This window comes from Macaca nemestrina, chromosome 3 (assembly GCF_043159975.1).
Source record: "Macaca nemestrina isolate mMacNem1 chromosome 3, mMacNem.hap1, whole genome shotgun sequence".
Classification (NCBI taxonomy): Eukaryota; Metazoa; Chordata; class Mammalia; order Primates; family Cercopithecidae; genus Macaca; species Macaca nemestrina.
The window spans coordinates 51,888,404-51,910,066 of NC_092127.1; positions in this window are offsets into that span (position 1 = coordinate 51,888,404).

The window sequence follows — 21,663 nt, forward strand, 5'->3', positions numbered from 1 at the left end:
TCCTTTCATCTTATTGGCAACACAATATATGATATTTTATAACCCCTGTAATTTCCATTATCAGTCTGCAACTCTGCATTTCTTTCTTTGTGGACTCATATATTTTCAAATTATTTATTCCTCCCAAGGTATAATCATGTAGTTGAAAGAAAAGAGTAATGTTAAGACTGAGCATGAGTAAAAGTGGTTCAGTAAAAGGCACATAAATTTCACCTTTTGCTACCCATGTCATGAATTAGAGTATCACCAAAGTTTTAGAACAACTTTTGAAAATACTGAAGGATAATTTCTGCGGATTAAGGGTCATCTTGCAGACTAAAATGTCAGTTTCTTTTCTACCTTGCTAATGTTAGTTCTTCTTCATTCTCTATTCCAGGGAGTGTTTAACTGTGTTTTAAATAATCCTGTTTTGCCATTCATTTGAAGTTTTACATGAAAGCTTGAATTCCTCTTTTTCGGATTTTTATTTGTTTTCAGAAATTAAGCATTTCACATGGATTGCTTTTGATAATAACATTTCAGATGTCTTTATTTTTAAGACTGTTGTTTCTATAAACTTCCCTTTATAGTCTTTATTTTGTTTCTTTCTACAACAATGGGTTTCATTTGATTATTTTAATTTATGATCCATGCTCTTAAATATCACCATCTTCAAACTTATTTCCTTGAGAATGTTCCAGTTTCACAGATTGTACTTATAAGACTATAACTGGCACTCTAATATTATCTAATAATACTATTATAATGCTCAAAAAGTATTGGATCCTAGAATTGTTTCTGTGTAGCGATTCTTTGGAAGTAAAGCTCTGCACACTGACATTGAACTGAGTCTAGAACATAAATAAATTAGTTTAATTCACAATTTATTATCTTCATAAGAGAGAGCTATATATTTCTATCAATAGCACTAACTCACATTTGACTATTCTTAGAATTGTGATGCCCTTCTTGCATGAAGCTGATGTAATTTTCCAGTTACATATGTAGTCTAAGTGTTTATGTACATGCCTAAATCCAGTTTATTTTTTCAAATTTATAACAAACTACAAATGTACAGGAGAACAGAATACAATAAAAACACGTAAAGAAACTAGCTAATTTCATACATATTAAGGTGTCCAACGTACATCATAAACTTTCAGGTAGAGGAAATAATTCTTATAGGAAGTGGATTGCACCTGGAATATGAAAGTAGTTAAGCGTTGTAGAACAGCATGAAGAAGAGGAAGATCATTGGATTCCATTGAACTGACATCTATCACGAGCAAGACCCAACTAGAAAATAAAGTGGATGTAAAGATAAGGAAGATACTGCCTTTGTTCCTAAGAAGCTCATAAGAATATACAGAGGTGGCTCAATACATTGCATTGCATGTTGTACGGTAATGAAATCTAATGTAGAGGAACAAGACAAGTGCTTTATAAACAGGGAGAAGGAAAAAATTAATTATGACCTGGGACATCAGAAAAGACTAGAGATGTGTGAATGGATAAGACTCTCAATAGCAAGATGGAAGATATGTTCCATTCAAAGACAATGGTGTGCCCAAAACTCCATCAGTAGGTCACCATCATCAAAGACCAAAGGCAGATAAAACCAGAAAGATGGGGAAAAACCAGTGCAGAAAAGCTGGAAATTCAAAAATCAGAGTGCATCTCCCCCTCCAAAGGAATGCAGCTCATCGCCAGCAATGGAACAAAGCTGGACGGAGAATGACTTTGACGAGTTGAGAGAAGAAGGCTTCAGTCGATCAAACTTCTCAGAGCTAAAGGAGGAACTACGTAATCAGCGCAAATAAACTAAAAACCTTGAAAAAAGAATGGAATAATGGATAACTAGAATAATCAATGCAGAGAAGACCATAAACGAACTGATAGACATGAAAACCATGATTCGAGAATTACGTGACAAATGCACAAACTTCAGTAACCGATTCAATCAACTGGAAGAAAGAGTACCAGTGATTGAAGGTCAAATGAATGAAATGAAGTGAGAAGACAAGTGTAGAGAAAAAAGAGTAAAAATAAATGAACAAAAGCTCCAAGAAATATGGGATTATGTGAAAAGACCAAATCTACGTCTGATTGATGTGCCTGAAAGTGACGGGGAAAATGGAACCAAGTTCGAAAACACTCTGCAGGATATCATCCAGGAGAACTTCCCCAATCTAGTAAGGCAGGCCAACTTTCAAATTCAGGAAACACAGAGAACTCCACAAATATACTCCTTGAGAAGAGCAACTCCAAGATACATAATTGTCAGATTCATCAAAGTTGAAATGAAGGAAAAAATGTTAAGGGCAGCCAGAGAGAAAGGTCGGGTTACCCACAAAGGGAAGCCCATCAGACTAACAGTAGATATCTCAGCAGAAACTCTCCAAACCAGAAGAGAGTGGGGGCCAATATTCAACATTCTTAAAGAAAGGAATTTTCAAACCAGAATTTCATATCCAGCCAAACTAAGTTTCATACGTGAAGGAGAAATAAAATCCTTTACAGACAAGCAAATGCTGAGAGATTTTGTCACCACCAGGCCTGCCCTACAAGAGCTCCTGAAGGAAGCACTAAACATGGAAAGGAACAACCGGTACCACCCATTGCAAAAACATGCCAAAGTGTAAAGATCATCGAAGCTAGGAAGAAACTGCATCAACTAACGAGCAAAAGAACCAGTTAATATCATAACGACAGGATCAAGTTCACACATAACAATATTAACCTTAAATGTAAATGGACTAAATGGTCCAACTGAAAGACACAGACTGGCAAATTGGATAAGGAGTCAAGACCCATCATTTGCTGTATTCAGGAGACCCATCTCATGTGCAGAGACACACATAGGCTCAAAATAAAGGGATGGAGGAAGATCTACCAAGCTAATGGAAAACAAAAAAAAAAACAGGGGTTGCAATCCTAGTCTCTGATAAAACAGACTTTAAACCATCAAAGATCAAAAGAGACAAAGAAGGCCATTACATAATGGTAAAGGGATCAATTCATCAGGAAGAGCTAACTACCCTAAATATGTATGCACCCAATACGGGAGCATCCAGATTCATAAAGCAAGTCCTTAGAGACTTACAAAGAGACTTAGACTCCCATACAATAATAGTGGGAGAATTTAACACCCTACTGTCAACATTAGACAGATCAATGAGACAGAAAGTTAACAAGGATATCCAGGAATTGAACTCAACTCTGCACCAAGCAGACCTAATAGACATCAACAGAATTCTCCATTCCAAATCAAAAGAATATACATTCTTCTCAGCATCATATCACATTTATTCCAAAATTGACCACATAGTTGAAAGTAAAGTACTCCTCAGCAAATGTAAAAGAACAGAAATTATAACAAACTGTCTCTCAGACCACAGTGCAATCAAACTAGAACTCAGGACTAAGAAACTCAATCAAAACCGCTCAACTACATAGAAACTGAACAACCTGCTCCTGAATGACTACTGGGTGCATAATGAAATGAAGGCAGAAATAAAGATGTTCTTTGAAACCAATGAGAACAAAGATACAACATATCAGAATCTCTGGGACACATTTAAAGCAGTGTGTAGAGGGAAATTTATAGCACTAAAAGCCCACAAGAGAAAACAGGAAAGATCTAAAATTGACACCCTAACATCACAATGAAAAGAGCTAGAGAAGCAAGAGCAAACACATTCAAAAGCTAGCAGAAGGCAAGAAATAACTGAAATCAGAGCAGAACTGAAGGAGATAGAGACACAAAAAAACCTCCAAAAAATCAATGAATCCAGGAGCTGGTTTTTTGAAAAGATCAACAAAATTGATAGACTGCTAGCAAGACTAATAAAGAAGAAAAGAGAGAAGAATCAAATAGATGCAATAAAAAATGATGAAGGGGATATCACCACTGACCCCACAGAAATACAAACTACCGTCAGAGAATACTATAAACACCTCTATGCAAATAAACTCGAAAAGCTAGAAGAAATGGATAATTTCCTGGACACTTACACTCTCCAAAGACTAAACCAGGAAGAAACTGAATCCCTGAATAGACCAATAGCAGGCTCTGAAATTGAGGCAATAATTAATAGCCTACCAACCAAAAAAGTCCAGGACCAGATGGATTCACAGCCGAATTCTACCAGAGGTACAAGGAGGAGCTGGTACCATTCCTTCTGAAACTATTCCAATCAATGGAAAAAGAGGGAATCCTCCCTAACTCATTTTATGAGGCCAACATCATCCTGACATCAAAGCCTGACAGAGACACAACAAAAAAAGAGAATTTTTGACCAATATCTCTGATGAACATCTTCAATAAAATACTGGAAAACCGAATCCAGCAGCACATCCAAAAGCTTATCCACCATGATCAAGTGGGCTTCATCCCTGGGATGCAAGGCTGGTTCAACATACACAAATCAATAAATGTAATCCAGCATATAAACAGAACCAAAGACAAGAACCACATGATTATCTCAATAGATGCAGAAAAGGCCTTTGACAAAGTTCAACAGCCCTTCATGCTAAAACCTCTCAATAAATTCAGTATTGATGGAATGTATCTCAAATAATAACAGCTATTTATGACAAACCCACAGCCAATATCATACTGAATGGGCAAAAACTGGAAGCATTCCCTTTCAAAACTGGCACAAGACAGGGATACCCTCTCTCACCACTCCTATTAAACACAGTGTTGGAAGTTCTGGCCAGGGCAATCAGGCAAGAGAAAGAAATGAAGGGTATTCAGTTAGGAAAAGAAGAAGTCAAATTGTCCCTGTTTGCAGATGGCATGATTGTATATTTAGAAAACTCCATTGTCTCAACCCAAAATATCCTTAAGCTGATAAGCAACTTCAGCAAGGTCTCAGGATACAAAATCAATGTGCAAAAATCACAAGCATTCTTATACACCAGTAACAGACAAACAGAGAGCCAAATCATGAATGAACTCCCATTCACAATAGCTTCAAAGAAAATAAAATACCTAGGAATCCAACTTACAAAGGATGTAAAGGACCTCTTCAAGGAGAACTACAAAGCACTGCTCAGTGAAATAAAAGAGGACACAAACAAATGGAAGAACATTCCATGCTCATGGATAGGAAGAATCAATATTGTGAAAATGGCCATACTGCCCAAGGTAATTTATAGATTCAATGCCATCCCCATCAAGCTACCAATGAGTTTCTTCACAGAATTGGAAAAAACTACTCTAAAGTTCATATGGAACCAAAAAAGACCCCACATTGCCAAGGAAATCCTAAGTCAAAGAACAAAGCTGGAGGCATCACGCTACCTGACTTCAAACTATACTACAAGGCTACAGTAACCAAAACAGCATGGTACTGGTACCAAAACAGAGATATAGACCAATGGAACAGAACAGAGCCCTCAGAAATAATACCACACATCTACAGCCATCTGATCATTGACAAACCTGACAAAAACAAGAAATGGGGAAAGGATTCCCTATTTAATAAATGGTGCTGGGAAAACTGACTAGCCATAAGTAGAAAGCTGAAACTGGATCCTTTCCTTACTCCTTATACGAAAATTAATTCAAGATGGATTAGAGACTTAAATGTTAGACCTAAAACCATAAAAACCCTAAAAGAAAACTTAGATAATACCATTCAGGACATAGGCATGGGCAAGGACTTCATGACTAAAACACCAAAAGCAATGGCAACGAAAGCCAAAATTGACAAATGGGATCTAATTAAACTAAAGAGCTTCTGCACAGCAAAAGAAACTACCATCAGAGTGAACAGGCAACCTACAGAATAGGAGAAAATTTTTGCAATCTACTCATCTGACAAAGGGCTACTATCCAGAACCTACAAAGAACTCAAACAAATTTACAAGAAGAAAACAAACAACCCCATCAAAAAGTGGGCAAAGGCTATGAACAGACACTTCTAAAAAGAAGACATTCATACAGCCAACAGACACATGAAAAAATGCTCATCATCACTCGCCATCCGAGAAATGCAAATCAAAACCACAATGAGATACCATCTCACACCAGTTAGAATGGCAATTATTAAAAAGTCAGGAAACAACAGGTGCTGGAGAGGATGTGGAGAAATAGGAACACTTTTACACTGTTGGTGGGACTGTAACCTAGTTCAACCATTGTGGAAGACAGTGTGGCGATTCCTCAAGGATCTAGAAGTAGAAATACCATTTGACCCAGCCATCCCATTACTGGGTATATACCCAAAGGATTATAAATCATGCTGCTGTAAAGACACATGCACATGTATGTTTACTGTGGCACTATTCACAATAGCAAAGACTTGTAATCAACCCAAATGTCCATCAGTGACAGACTGGATTAAGAAAATGTGGCACATATACACAATGGAATACTATACAGCCATAAAAAAGGATGAGTTTGTGTCCTTTGTAGGGACATGGATGCAGCTGGAAACCATCATTCTGAGCAAATTATCACAAGAACAGAAAACCAAATACTGCATGTTCTCACTCATATGTGGGAATTGAACAATGAGATCACTTGGACACAGGAAGGGGAGCATCATACACTGGGGCCTATTGTGGGGAGGGGGGAAGGGGAGGGATAGCATTAGGAGATATACCTAATGTAAATGACGAGTTAATGGGTGCAGCACATCAACATGGCACATGTATAAATATGTAACAAACCTGCATGTTGTGCACATGTACCCTAGAACTTAAAGTATAATTTTAAAAAAAGACAATGGCGTGAACATAGAGATGAAACTTATGATATAACGTACAGTGCATATTTAAGAATGATGAGAAATCATGTTTTCCTAGAAAATAGTATGTGATTAACACAAGATTTCGATCAGATTATGAGGAAAAACTTAAATAACATTCAATCATAATATGAGATTCTATATGTAATGTGGATTCAAAGACTTTAAAATAAGAATGTAAGTGGTCAGAATTATGATTTAAAAATACAAATCTGGGGTCACATAGGTGGATTGAATGAGACACTATGAAAAGAGAATGTACTAAACAGACAATTATAGTGATCTAAATAAGAGATAATGACAGCTTCAATAAGAAAAGGAGCAAGAAATATAGCAATGGATTTATCAGTTGATTTTAAATTAAGGAAGAACAAAAGAACAGGTTTAAAAGTGATTCTAAAATTTCAAAGCTTAAGGACCCTGATGGGCAACTGAGGATGCATGGGACATAAGAAAAAACAATTTGGGATGCTATTGTTGGTTATCACGTTCTCTTCTTCCACCAAATGCTGAAACTATGAATGTTTTGAGTTCCCAATAAGATTGTACTAAAGTATTCCTGGCTCAATCTTTACCAGGACGTGTTTGCAAGTAGCTCCAGTGTCCCATTTCCACTCAATAAAAGCATGAACTCCCACTCACAGACTCAGAAACTGTAGTCTTTTGCATAAATGGCACACTCCCATTTTGCTCCTTGAACTTCCTTTGATGCCAGTTACTCCAAGCATATGAAACATCACTCTCAAATGTTTATTTTAAAAATTACTAGAGTCATTACTATGTCTGCTAGGTCTTCTTTTTACCTTAACTTACTCTCTCTAGAATCTTGACTTATTATCAAAATTTTAATGTAATAGTACAGTCCTGAATTCAACCTCAGGACCTTAATGCCATTATATTATTTTTTTGCTCTTATTTTTTTTCTCAGAATTATTTTTTTTTTCTATTTTGAATACAATTAACTTTTTCTAATCCCAGACCCTGAGATTTGCCTACCATTTTAGTAAATGTCCAGTCTGATGAGTGCTATATAGATGTTTTATGACTTGTTAAAAGAGAAATGAATTACAAGTGTCAAACATGCATAGCTATTACTTTTAAAGCCATTTCTTTTAATGGCAACAATGATTAATTTTCATGGCAAGAACCGCAATTACTTTTGCACCAAACTAACAGTTTATTTCTCTGGAGTTAGTCTACGTGTCTGTCAGTATCTGTCCCGTCTTTGTGGTTGTCATTTCAGGTGCTACATAAAATCTTTTTCCTCCCTAATATCAGAATATGCCTTCAGATTCTATAGATTTTATAGGAAAAATGATAAATTAATTTGGGGGTATACTGATTGCAAGCAGAAACAGAACATTAACATAGTGATGTTCAACTGGAAGTTGGATTTATGGAAAGAGAGCAATAATGTGCTTATTATAAACTAGATACGAATGGGCTTATTTTTCAAGATGCTATACTTGCCACATTCTTTTAGTGGTTCCTAGACACCACTAAAATGATCATAAAGGAATTTTTGAAAAATATAAATCTATCAGGTCAAATACTGGGAAAAAGGACAATAGAAGATAACATTTTGAAAGACTGCTTTATACCCAAATATGTGAATGAAGAAATAATGGCACAATAGAGTCATGCATCACTTACCAGTGAGAATACTCTCTGAGAAATGTATCTTTAGGCCACTTCATCATTGTGCAAGCATCAAAGTGTATACTTAGAAAAATCTAGATGAAAGCCTGCTACACACTTAGGCTATATGGCTTATTCTTCCTAGGCTACAAACCTGTACAACATGTTATTGTACTGAATACTATAGGCAATTGTAACATAGTGATAAGCATTTGTGTATCTAAACATATTGAAAGATAGAAAAAGTACATTAAAAATATGGTATTATAATCGTATAGGACCACTGACTTACATGTGGTACGTCATTGACCACCATCATTCTGCAGCACATGACTGACATAAGACAGAGAAAATTTCTTTCATAAATCATGCACAGAATATATGCCACCGAATATCTAGCATAAAGCAAGGATATTGAAATTTAATTCCTGAAAACACTAAAATAGGAAGACTTAGAATTTAGAAACATTGGGGTGTGCAAGAAAGTAATGTTGAGAAGAAGGCCTGATTAAAAAGAGATGTCTTGGAAGTCCAGAAATGTACAAATTCATAGGAATTGTCAGACAGGTTACAGATGGCCAAAATAAAATAAAAGAGTTAAATAATTAATTCAGAGGTCTAAATTTAAGTACCTGGAACTTCCAGGAAGGGAGACAAGAGTAAATAGGAGACAATATATCAGACACAATATAGGAAAATCTTTCAGAATTGAAGAATATGAGTTTCCATAATAAAAATATTCCATGGGGTATCAGACAAGTATGAAATTATTAACATGAGGGCATAGCATTACACATTTTCTAAGATAAAGGGAAAAAGAGAAAAGATTGATAAGTATATAAATGATAAATAAATACTTTAAAATCTGAAGAGATTAAAACAGGGTACAAATACAAGCATTAGGAAAACAAGATGGCATGGCATTGGGCTTTTCAATAATAATACTGGACCCTGAAGGACAATGACAGAGTATCTTTACATTATCCTGACTAAATATTATACAACTTCCAATCTAGGAACCTAGAATTCCAACATAGTCAGCACAACTTTCCAACTATGTGGGAGTGGAATAGATTTTCATATATGCAGTGGCTCAGAAAATTTAATCTCTGATTAGGAATCTAATGGAGAAAATGTTTTTCATATTCTAATACTGGAAGCCAGCTTGATTTTATCTATGGGCCAAATCATTGCTGTTCTTGTATCCATACCCTTCGGTACTATGCTCCCAAACCTTGTTTGCACTTGACTATGTGACTTTCTTTGAACAGTGGGATACCAGTAACTGTGATACAAGCAGGGCTTTGAAAGACTGCTTGCACATTTTCCCATCCTCTTGCTTCTGTAAAATGCCATCAGAGCATATCAGGAGAATAGGGCTTGACTGCTATGAGAGATTTGAATATGTAAGAGATGTGTAAAGGGTAGCTGAGTCACCCTGCAGAGACCACACCAGACCAGCATGCCCCAAGCTGACCTACCAGTTAAACTTAAATACATGAGTGAGCCCAGCCAAGATCAGTCAAGTCCATCCCAACCAGCAGTCAGCTCAGCCAACCCATAGCCTGGAGAAGAACTGGAACAACTTATTAAAAAGATTTTATACCACGAAATCACTAAATTTTGGAACAGTTTTATATTTATTGGATGCAATGTCAAAAATAGCAAATCAACAGAGAGTAAGTAGTATGTATATACTGCAAAAGGGTGGTCAATGAAGAGACATGAAAACTAAACGGTGTTAGGCTATGGGGAATGAGCTGATGGGTGGGATTAGTATATTTTCTTTCATCATAGCCTTTTAGTAGCAAGTGATTTTTTTAAACCCATGAACACGTTTTATGTTTTTAAAGTGATGACAGATTAGGTTCTATAGAGTTTTATGTCAAAGGAGTTTTGTTGTTTATATTGCTGTTTTGTGAGTTTTGAATGAGAGAGAAAAATAAAAAGTCTAGGAAAAGACTTGGACTAAAGGAGGTGACTATAAATGCTGTCTTGTAGCCTGAAAATATGAGGGTACAGAATAATAAGTAGCTGACAGGAACCCACTATCCTTCAGGAATATGGACAGGTTTCTACTGGGGCAAAGACTGAAACTGATTGAGTTTGTACTCTAGGAAACAGAGCTTCCCGGGGAACACAGATCACGGTGGGTAAGGGAGTTTTGGAGACAGAATTTGATAGTAAGGGACTGTATTTTTGCCTTTGACTGAGGAATTTGCATGAACGATATGATCAACTTATCTGGCCTGCCAATCCTGAACACATCTCTCTTTAAAGTATTTTTGTGTGTATGTGAGAATTACTTGAAAATCCCTGGTTTTTCTGGGCCTGGATTTCTGCAAAAATTTTTATGAAGAAAGAGTTAACCATGCAAAAGTTAATTTTAGCTCAGACTCTAATTTCAGTATTACATATGATACCGATTCTGAATTAATGAGCTGGTGTTTAGACATGAATGCATGAATTACAGCTGTTATCCAAGAAAAAGTGTTTCTTTTAAGATAGTGAAAATGGAAGCTTTTCCTTTATCTGAAGAGTATATGGGAAGAAAATACATGATTGGAAATTCAAACATATCATTTAAAAAAGCAAAGTTAGGCTTCAAAGTCTCATTTAACTAAAGGATAAAGCTTTTAAGTATAGTGTGATGTGAATGTGTCCAAGTAAATCATTGTGCTTTGATGGAGTAAAGATTATCATTTAAAGTAAACTTGTTTCTCCTTCTGTATGAAACAGACATTACAACAAGAGATAAATAAGCTAACAACACAGTCATTATATGAGAACAAAAATGTTCAGTGATACTGTATTTTATGAGAATATATTATTAATAACTTCAAGTGTGTCAGCCCCCTCTAACTTCCTTTAGTTTCCCTCAAATACACAAAGAAGCCTTCAATTTGAGTAAGAATAGAAAAACACAAGTTTACAAGAAACCAGCTATTCTCTATTGTCCACATTCCTATCCTCAGCCACCTCACATGGATGATGAATAAGAGATTTTTCTGCCACCCAGCTCATTTCCAATCACATCATGAGCTCCCAAACTCCTATATTTATGTATGTACGTATTCAAACCACCGCTAATCGTATTTTATCTACATTTGATAGCCTGTATAATTCAAGTTGATCTCATATAATTTTTTTAAATAGTTGATGCTCTTCAATAAATAACACTTTGACAATATGGTATCAAGTTGTTACGCAGAGAAAGTAAGGCAGTGTGAGTGACTGCACCACTTTGTAACATATATCTGCTTATGTATGATTTCCCATGGGAACAATGTAAAGAACTGTGATGAATATTTGTTTTCTCAGTAAGATGCTTAATGAGATTCCCTACTCCTGCAAGTTACAGTAGAGGCTACAGACAGAATTCAACTAAAACGTGTATTATTTACTACTGAGAGAGACTAAAAGACCTGAGCAAAGTTAAGAGATAATAGATGACTCAGAGCACTTCTCAAGCCATCAAAATTCATCTAAGAAATGTATAAACTTCAATATAAAATAAGATACAGTAAAAAAATTAAGATTATAATACACAAATCTCAACTTTACTTAAACGACACTAGAACTTAACACAAATGAGATGTTTCAATCATGAGTATGTTGAGAATTTTTTATTTTGATTATACCTTAATTATGTGTATGCTCATGAGGCAAAAGTGAATCATTATTATATTATCACGTGAAGGACCTTCTCAAGATCCTTGTTGTCTTGTATAGTTACTATCCTGGATATAATCAAAGTTATTGGATATTTCAAACTGAATTTTCACATTTTTCAGTGCTCATGAACTGTTGATAAACTGTTATTTGATCACAACTACTTCTAAATGATCTCATAAAAGTTGTTTAATGAGAACCACAATGAGACATAGATTAATCGTTTCAGGTGAATTGTGGGCTTGGTTGACCTTCTTAATAAAAAATGTGTTAAAATTACTTTAACATTTGGCAAGACTGGCTGGTGAGCCATCATTGTGCTATGTTGCTTGGTTCTGTGAGTATGTGCATATATGCTTGTGGAAGGATGAGGGTTGTCAAAAGAGCAAAACTCAGTTGTAGTCAGCATACTCTCAATCTATAAGAGAGGACATTTTGCATCAAAACTAAGAATTTATATATATATTGAAATTTTAAAAGTGAACACATTTAACTTAACTGAAAATTCTCCATACTGTCCTTAGTTTTCCAGTTTTACCACAGAGCAGTGAATACTTGGTCTACACAGTGGTGCAGAGGCAAGCACAGATCAATGGACATGTTTTCATTGGTCTCTTCACCAATGGCAGAGAAATAAGCTCTGATGACAAATGACCATAAACTGATTAGATACTATAATTCTATCACAGGAGTGCCACTGTCACTCTGCACAGGTAGAATTGGTGATCAATTAGTCTGATAAGCAGCTTTATTACATGTATGACCCCATTTTGAAAAAAAAAGAAAAAGAAAAAGAAAAACTTTGCAGGATTTAATATGATAATGGGAGTGAAGTAATGATGGTCATTATTAACGGGGGAAGTGGCAGAAATATCACACAAGGAATCCTCTAAACCACTGTTTTATAAGCTAAAGCCCTTTTTTAAAAATCACACTGTTTAAAAGTATACCCAAATGAGCTCTTATGTCTGAGAATGTTATCTTACATTTCTATTAGAAATTCCTGACTTTCTCTCTCCTGTTTTTTATATATTTAGATCAAAAGTCTATGATCTGTGTGAACTACAAAACATCTATGTTCACATAGAGTTCAATGACAAAGAGGAATTTTGTGAATTCCTTTAGGCTTGAACAGCTTAAGGTCAAAGGAAAAGGCTGAAGGAACTAATTTATATGGGATTATTTTATGTAAAAGAAAACAAACTAATACAAACTCTTATTGTTTGTTCATTCAGATTTAATAATTCCCACCCGCCATTTCCTTACAATAATAATTTCTGTTTTTTTCTTTTTTTTTTAAATCTGTTCTGTCTTTTCCAGAGTTGAGTATTGACAATTTTTAAAATGATTAAATCATTGCTAAAGCATGGAGCTTTTAATATTTATATTGAGATATCCCTCTTCTTCTTGACCTAGATTTATTTGATATTTTCAAGCATGTCTTATGCATAGATGGAGTATTAAAAGATTATATCATCTGTTTCTCTCATATCAAAGTGTATGTATTAACTTACAGATTTCCAGAAGGGGAGAAAATAAGCAAGCTAACAAAGATGGGGAAGATTCTACTAACACATGCCATAAAAGAGCATTTTAGTGATTTATTAGAAATTGAAAGCTGTTCTTTCTCTCGTAGTCTTAGGATTTATCATTCTCTAGAATTAATTAAGTTTTCTGTACAGAAAAGATAAAGTTGAGAGCCCAAGAATCTGTTGAAAATGGAAAAAAAATTAAAACTGCTTTTTTCTTGCTTGCTCTCAAAATATATTTCTTCTGCCTTAGTTGACTCAAGTTGAGCAAATGAAAACTTAATAGAGATCAGAGAGCACCATATGTCTTCACAAGTGTCTACAGAACAAAGTGCTCCATTTCTGCAGCTGGAAATAAGAGTTCAGGGGGCTCCAAATGACAGAAAGCTTACCAAATGGAGGCACTTTTACAAATTCAGGATTTTTTGTATATTGAGTAATCTCAAGATTTTTGTCACTCCCCCTACTTATTTCATTGTATTTTACATATTCCTAAATACTGCAATAGAAAAATCAAACATATATTGAGATATGTCAACTTAAAAAAAACTGACAGAGTATGGAATATTTAAACTATTAGGTATCTTTTTGTATGCTTTAAATTATCTTTGTGATTAGGATAATGTTCAAATAGCCTTAAAATAATTTTAGTAGTAAGAGCTTTATATTAATAATCCTGTTTAGGAAATAAGCCAATGCAGTCAAAATGATCAATGCTATTATTATAAAGTTGTCAAAGTATTGTAAGTTATTTATGATATATCAGGTGTGGTAAATACATTTAAGGTAATGTAACAAATAATATGGTTGAGAGCTAAGTTAAAAAGGGATGTGAAGCTGTCTCTCTTTTTTTTTTTTTTTTTTTTTTTTAGGAATGAGCTCAAAGATTGATAACCAATACCTGCTATGGGAGGGAAGTAACAGCACTTCTGCTTCTTCTTTGTCATTCCTGATATAAAGTTAAGTTTAGAATGATTTATTACATTGAAAGTAAACTATATATGATCAGTTTCTATTCAAAAGATGTCCATATTTGCCACAATATTTTCAATGTCTTCCTTTAACTGGTGATTTTCTCTGTGTCTTCAAGTATTTGTTGATTCAGCATTCAAGGGAAACATTTATTCACCTACACCCATAACCCATCCTGGAAATTTTCATTGGCTGTAACTCCTCTGCCTTCAAAAAATGTAATCCTACCCATTCTCTAGCTCAGTTACATCTAAGGTTATTCTTTGTCTTCATGAAGGCTACACATCTTGATTGCCATGTTTCATACCATTCTATCAGCCCTCTCTGATAGCCATACTTCTTCCCATATAGCTTAGATGCTCTCATTTTAGATCTTTCAATTTAGACATGAGATTGCCACAGAGAATAAAGACGATCAGGATGGCTGGTTCCTTTTCCATGATTCTGTCACTTCCTTCAACTTCAACATTTTGCTTCTTTACACCCATCTTTTTGCCATGCTCTTCTGACCCACAAGAGAATGCATCCATCTTTACAGCCTGTTTCTCTAACTATGCTTTAGATTCCATTTCTTCCAGCTTCTTCATCATTTTTCCTACTCTTCCTTGTCTTCAGCTCCACCAACATATTGCCCCGAGGAAACAAGCAGTCTCAAATCTACTCCCTCTTCAAATTTAAACTACAGAAATTTACCTCCCTAAATTTTACTCTTGTAATAGGCCTGTCTCTTTCTCTACTTTCTCAGGCAAAATTCTCTAAAGTGGGGTTTATATTATCTGATTCACAAAAGAGAGGGTATACCATGTTAAAAAAAATGGGCTTTGAAATCAGTGTGGGCTGGAATCTTGTTCAACCAATTCCTTGCCATATAACACTGGGCAAGTTATTTAATTGTCTTTGAAACTTTCCATATCTATAAAAGGAGATAACACATGTTCATCATAGTATGTGAGGATGAAATAATTTAAATCTAGTAAGGATTTTAGTATATGTGAATGGTGGTTTGGTATTGACTAGACAATTCTTCCTTAACAATTTCCATATATTTTGTCTACTTCCAGCAGTGCCATAGGTGAGACTTTTATCATTTCTCACCTAGATTATTTAACAACTTCCTAATTTGTATTAGTTCCTATTAACAACTTGTTCTTATCCATTTCTTCACCGAAATGTCAGAGAATTTATTATTTTCAAAAGAAATGTTTCCTTGTTTTTCCTTGGTGAATACTTTCAGGACTCTCATTACCAAGCAATGTTTCAAAAGTTTTATCTAATAAATAATATCTAATAAATTTAAGGCAAATAGCCTCAAATATCACCTGAGTTGTTTGCTAAAAATGAATATGTCAAAGCCTTACCTACTGAATCAGGATCTTTAGGCAATTATTATGTAATATTGCATTAAAGATTTGATTCTCATTTGCTTTGCATTAAATATGAGGTTCATTATTATCTGGCCACTACTCCTCTTGAACATGATATTGCACCATACCAAAATTTTCTTGAAGTTCCCCAAACATAGAACATTCTGACATATTTTACTGCCTTTGTATGGCACTCCAGCAACCTGGAATATTCCCACCTTTATTTACTTAATTTTGCAAGATTCCGCAGCTTCAGGAAATTTCTATTGACCATCAACTCCCATCTCTCTTTTTTCACCTTTATGTGGGTTCAAGGGCCTTTATACATCCTATTCTTATAGTTATCATTATACTTATCACTTTAGAGTCTTTTTTTTTCTATTAAATGTGATTTGATGGAAAAGACAAAATCCTATCCTATTGTTTACAATAAAAACTGCATATTTGTCTCTTTATCAATCAACAAAGTTATTTATATATACATTTACTTATGTAGTTATCTATGTGTCTATTTATTTATATAATTATTTATCTGTTCATAGATGTGTTACAGTAAGATCAATTACTTCATATGACTATATCAAGTACATAATAAATTTATCATCTATGTAAAGTGGAATGAACAAAGAAAGTGAAACAACTTTACTGAAGATAAGGTATATCCAGTTCTAAATCTAATGGTGCCTTCCATAATGACTTACACACCTACATTATAACAAATGAAATTTGTCCTTTCCAAAATAGCCTGTTCTTGAGAAACAATGTTTGAAAGAAAATGAATATAATCAGATTTCTCAGTGAGAACTCTCCTAGAGCTCCGAAATGATGAAATTAATAAAGAACATCATCTGCAATAAGATTGTTACTAAACTGTGCCATGTTTTTACAGAGTGTCAGCTATTCTGGGCCGGGCACAGTGGCTCATGCCTGTAATCTAGCACTTTAAGAGGTCAATGTTGGGGCATCACTTGAGGTCAGGAATTTGAGACCAGCCTGGCCAACTTGGTGAAACTGCAGCTCTACTAAAAATACAAAAATTAGCTGACTGTGGTGGCGGGTACCTGTAATTCCAGTTACTTGGGAGGCCAAGGCAGGAAAATCACTTGAACCCGGGAGACAGAAGTTGCAGTGAGCCAAGAGCATGCCACTGCACTCCAGTCTGGGCGACAGAGTCAGACTGTCTCAAAAAAAAAAAAAAAAAAAAAATCTACATTACACACTAGTTTGATGGAGCCATTTGATTGAGGCTTGTTTAAATAATAAATACGGAAAGAAATAATTTCATCCAGTTTAGGCACAGCCTCTAAAATACCTTCCATGAGCCTTCACATGCTTGCTCTCCTTTCTCTCTAGTCCTGATGCACAGGGTCTGGTGGAGAGCTCTGAGGCGCTTATAGTGGGAGAGCCACTAGACAGAATGACCTTGAGTCTCTCAATCACCACACAGAAGGTTGTGCAAGTAGACTGAGATAGAAGACATAAATATAAAGTTCCACCGTATTAAACAACTGAAACATTATTTGCTTTTGTTTTTAATTTTACAGCAATTGGCCTATAATAGCTAACCACAGTAGATACTTCAGTGAGTTTCTTAAAATTTTTGTTTTTACAATAACTCTTGCCTTTTGACAAATATTGTTTGACTGTGAATCAGTAGTTGCCCTTGAAGTTTAAATAAAATAGTGAATTAATTTAATACCTCTACCTTTAAGGGGTGTGTGTGTGTGTGTGGCTATTGGTACAAGAGTAAAGAAAAAAAATGATGGAGGATAAAATAGAGGTCAAAAATCTTTCACATATGAAGATAGAAGACCTGCTTTACACTGATTTAAGAGCAGAATTTTAGGCCGGGCAAGGCGGCTCACGCCTGTAATCCCAGCACTTTTGGAGGCTGAGGCGGATGGATCATGAGGTCGGGAGATCAAGACCATCCTGGCTAACACAATGAAACCCCGTCTCTACTAAAACTACAAAAAATTAGCTGGGCGTGGTGGAGGGGCGCCTGTAGTCCCAGCCACTCAGGAGGCTGAGGCAAGAAAGTGGCATGAACCCGGGAGGAGGAGCTTGCAGTGAGCAGAGATTGCGCCACTGCACTCCAGCCTGGGCCACAGAGCAAGACTTTGTCTCAAACAAATAAAAAAACAAACAAACATCCAGAATTTTAGAAATGGTTCTCTCTACTTTAAAACTGTAGCATTAATCTTTCTGTTAATTCTCATTTCAACTGTATTTTTTTTTTTAGACAGAATCTCACTCTGTTGCCCAGGCTAGAGTGCAGTGGCCCATTCCCAGGTTCAAGCAATTCTTGTGCCTCAGCCACCTGAGTATCTGGGATTACAAGCATGTGCTACCACTCTCGGCCTCAACTGTGTTCTTGGTGTAAGCTCTAATATGCTATGAAGATATGGAGTGACATTAGATATAAATCTAGCTAGTGATTGGAGAAAATCAGATTTCTCTTCTATTGTAATCCTAATGGTATTATAGACACTTAAATAATGGGGGGGGAAATCTTAGAAACAGCAATATCTTCATGTCACTTTTGTCTGCAATAGCTTTACAAGGTGACTTGTGTGTTTTGGAGGACACTGGCCACTTGAAGCACATGCAGAAACGTAGTTCCGACATATTCAGTGTAAATGCATTCAAATCAGGAACGAAAACACTGACAGGTAAGCCTTTTAAGGATTAGTGATTGGGTGAAATGTCAGTGATTAGTAAATTTTATATCTTTTTTCAAAACATTTTCACCTTTAACCAAATGAAGATCGAAAAGAAAAAGAAAAAAAAAAGCTTGCATTATAATCATCACCTCTTTCACCAAACTTGATGCTGTAATTCTCTTACCATTCAGATTTTCTTATGAGATTTTGAGTACTTTGTGTTTACTGTTAATAATCTGGAATGTGTGACAGGAAGTTCTTCCCAATTCTTCCCGCTATTCTTTTCCCCTACAAATGCTAAGGAAAGGTGTAGGCGTGTGAAAGTAAAAACTAATGGGGAAACAAGGGGTAATAAATATTTGCTACGTTTCAAGTAAAGGATTGGGTCCATTTTTCAGTTCATTCTATAAAAATCCCACTGGTCCTTAGAGATTTTAAAATAACCCAGCTGCAAGGTTCAAAGCAATGACAGGAAATCACAGTACATAATACAAGTTTACATAATGAGATTTGGTATCTTATCATTTTCTTCATTTATCAAAATAGAAAAAAAAAAACAAAACTATAGCCTTTTTTTAATCCTTTAAATAAGTGCAATGACTTTAATTATTTCATTAGGCCAAAGAAAAGTTGTATCTACAAAGTTGTGAAAGCACTGTCCATAGACTATCCACAGAAAGCAGTCTTAGTCTCACTGCCCTAGCCTAAGGGAAGAAAAACATAGGTACAAGTCGCCCTACTTGCCTATTTTAAATACCACGTATGGTCACTACCTTAGCACTCTTTCTCTTATTTGCATGCATGCATCTTGGCCTTCATTTCATTAAGCTGTCAGTGTCAGGTTAAAAGAAACTTTTCCTTTATCTGAGCTGATAGATAGCAGTGAAGCTTGTTCCCTTGTGTCTGCATCTTTCAGTGAGGAAGCATCATTGGGAAAGAGATTTATAACAATACATGGATGCACTGAATTAGAAAAGACAGTTTCAGAGCAATGACATGCTTTTTTTCCCCTCTGATGCACATTACACTGAGATATGTCAAGTACAGTGTATAAAAAGTTTACAAGTTTTGAAAGCCTTACCAACCCCTTTCCATTGTTGTTTTTGTTGCTGTTGTTCTTTTGACTTTCCCTTGTTTTGTTTTGTTTTGTTTGTATTTCCTCTGAATTAGAAGCACCATTTCTAAATTGCTGTGTTAGGGAGAAGGTTATAAATTATAGTTTATCCTCTTACATTTGAAGCTTAATTGCTATATTTCTTGAGGAAAACCTTACAAAAAAGCAAATCTGTCATGTCAGCAGAGGAGCCCACATCCATCAGTGAAGGAAGAAGTTATCCCAGTTTATCATAAAGAACCACTGCTGGAATAAAATTGCTTTGAGGACAACTTACTCGCTCACTTGGAGGAAGTGAAAAGTTCAGTACAGTCCAGCTTTATTTAAAATTTTCAATCTTTATAGCCACCATAATGAAAGACTGAGAATTTGACTGATGACATTTTGTAATGAATATTACCTGCATTCACAAGTTCTGTTTAAATATCAAGGTTATTCAATTCTTATATATAATGAGACAATAAATGCTCTATTTTCAGATTTTATTTACCCAGATATTACATTTTTCTGAGCAAAATCACACTAGGTAATAAATTTCTATTTGGTACCTGGGAATGTTCTTGAGTCCAATATTTCTTCTAATATATGAACCTTTTCAACAATATTCCAGACAGACAGTGCATGCAGTCTGTTTTGCCTTTCCTACTGGGGAACGCTATTAAACTGAAAGGCAGTAGAGAGAGTTAAAACACTCACATGGCTGTTAGGTTAATAATGGCCTTCCATCCATTGTAGATCCAATTTGGGTTGCAATACTGAAACAACTGCCAAGAAGTTTACCACTCCTACATCCCCATTATTTCTTTGTACTCCAAGCACATTCGTTCAGAACCACTTATTAGAAATCCATTGTGGTCTAGAAATGTGGCACCTGCTGTGAACTCATGGGTGAGCAGCCCAAATCTCATCTTACCCTTAAGAATCTTCTAGTTGGTTGGGGGTGGTGGCTTACACCTGTAATCCCAGCACTCTGGGAGGCCGAGGCAGGTGGTTCACCTGAGGTCAGGAGTTTGAGACCAGCCTGGTCAATATGGTGAAACCTCGTCTCTACCAAAAATACAAAAATTAGTCCGGTGTGGTGGCGGGCACCTGTAATCCCAGCTACTTGTTAGACTGAGGCAGGAGAACTGCTTGAACCCAGGAGGTGGAGGTTGCAGTGAGCCGTGCCATTGCACTTCAGCATGGGTGAAAAGAACGAGACTCCATCTCCAAAAAAAAAAAAAAAAAAAAGAACCTTATAGTCTGATTTGGGATGTAAAATATATGTAATTACAAAAAAATGTGATTTGTAATATGGTGATGTATACAGATAGCTATGTGAGTATGTGTGGAAATGATGCTTCATTTTTTACTGAGGCTGCAGAGAAGGTTTCTTGGGAAGAAGGATGTATAATCAGATTGCTAAATTATAGGAAGAATTTAAAAAATGAAGCAAAAAAAACAAAACTAGCCAAAATTGTGGCTGAAAGTCAAATCCAAAATGACTGTTCGTAACTGTGCTAAATAAATCACAATATTTCTGCATTTATTCTTTACAACAGTCTAATATATTAAGAAATTTAAAATCCTATTTACATATAAAAAAACTAAACCTCAGGGAAATGAGCAGATCACCCAGTGTTACACAACTAATAAGTAGAATATCCAACTGATGAATATATTTATCCGGGAACAACTGTAAACTCCAGGAATTCTGGTCACTTCACAGAGTGTGCACTCAATTTTTGATTGTTAAATTAAAGAATGTATGAATTATTTAACTGTCATTCACTTATTGTAATGTTGTCTTTATTTTACTAGGCAGAGAAAGCAGTTTGTATAAATGCTTGGAGGCTAGATAATACATGATTGATGCTTTTAGAGATTTGAAAGTGCTTAAGCCTAACATAAACTTTTGCTTCTTATTTAAAAATTCCCAAATGTAGTATAACACATTTTTTTTCTTTTTAAATTTTATCTGCATTGCACAGTAAG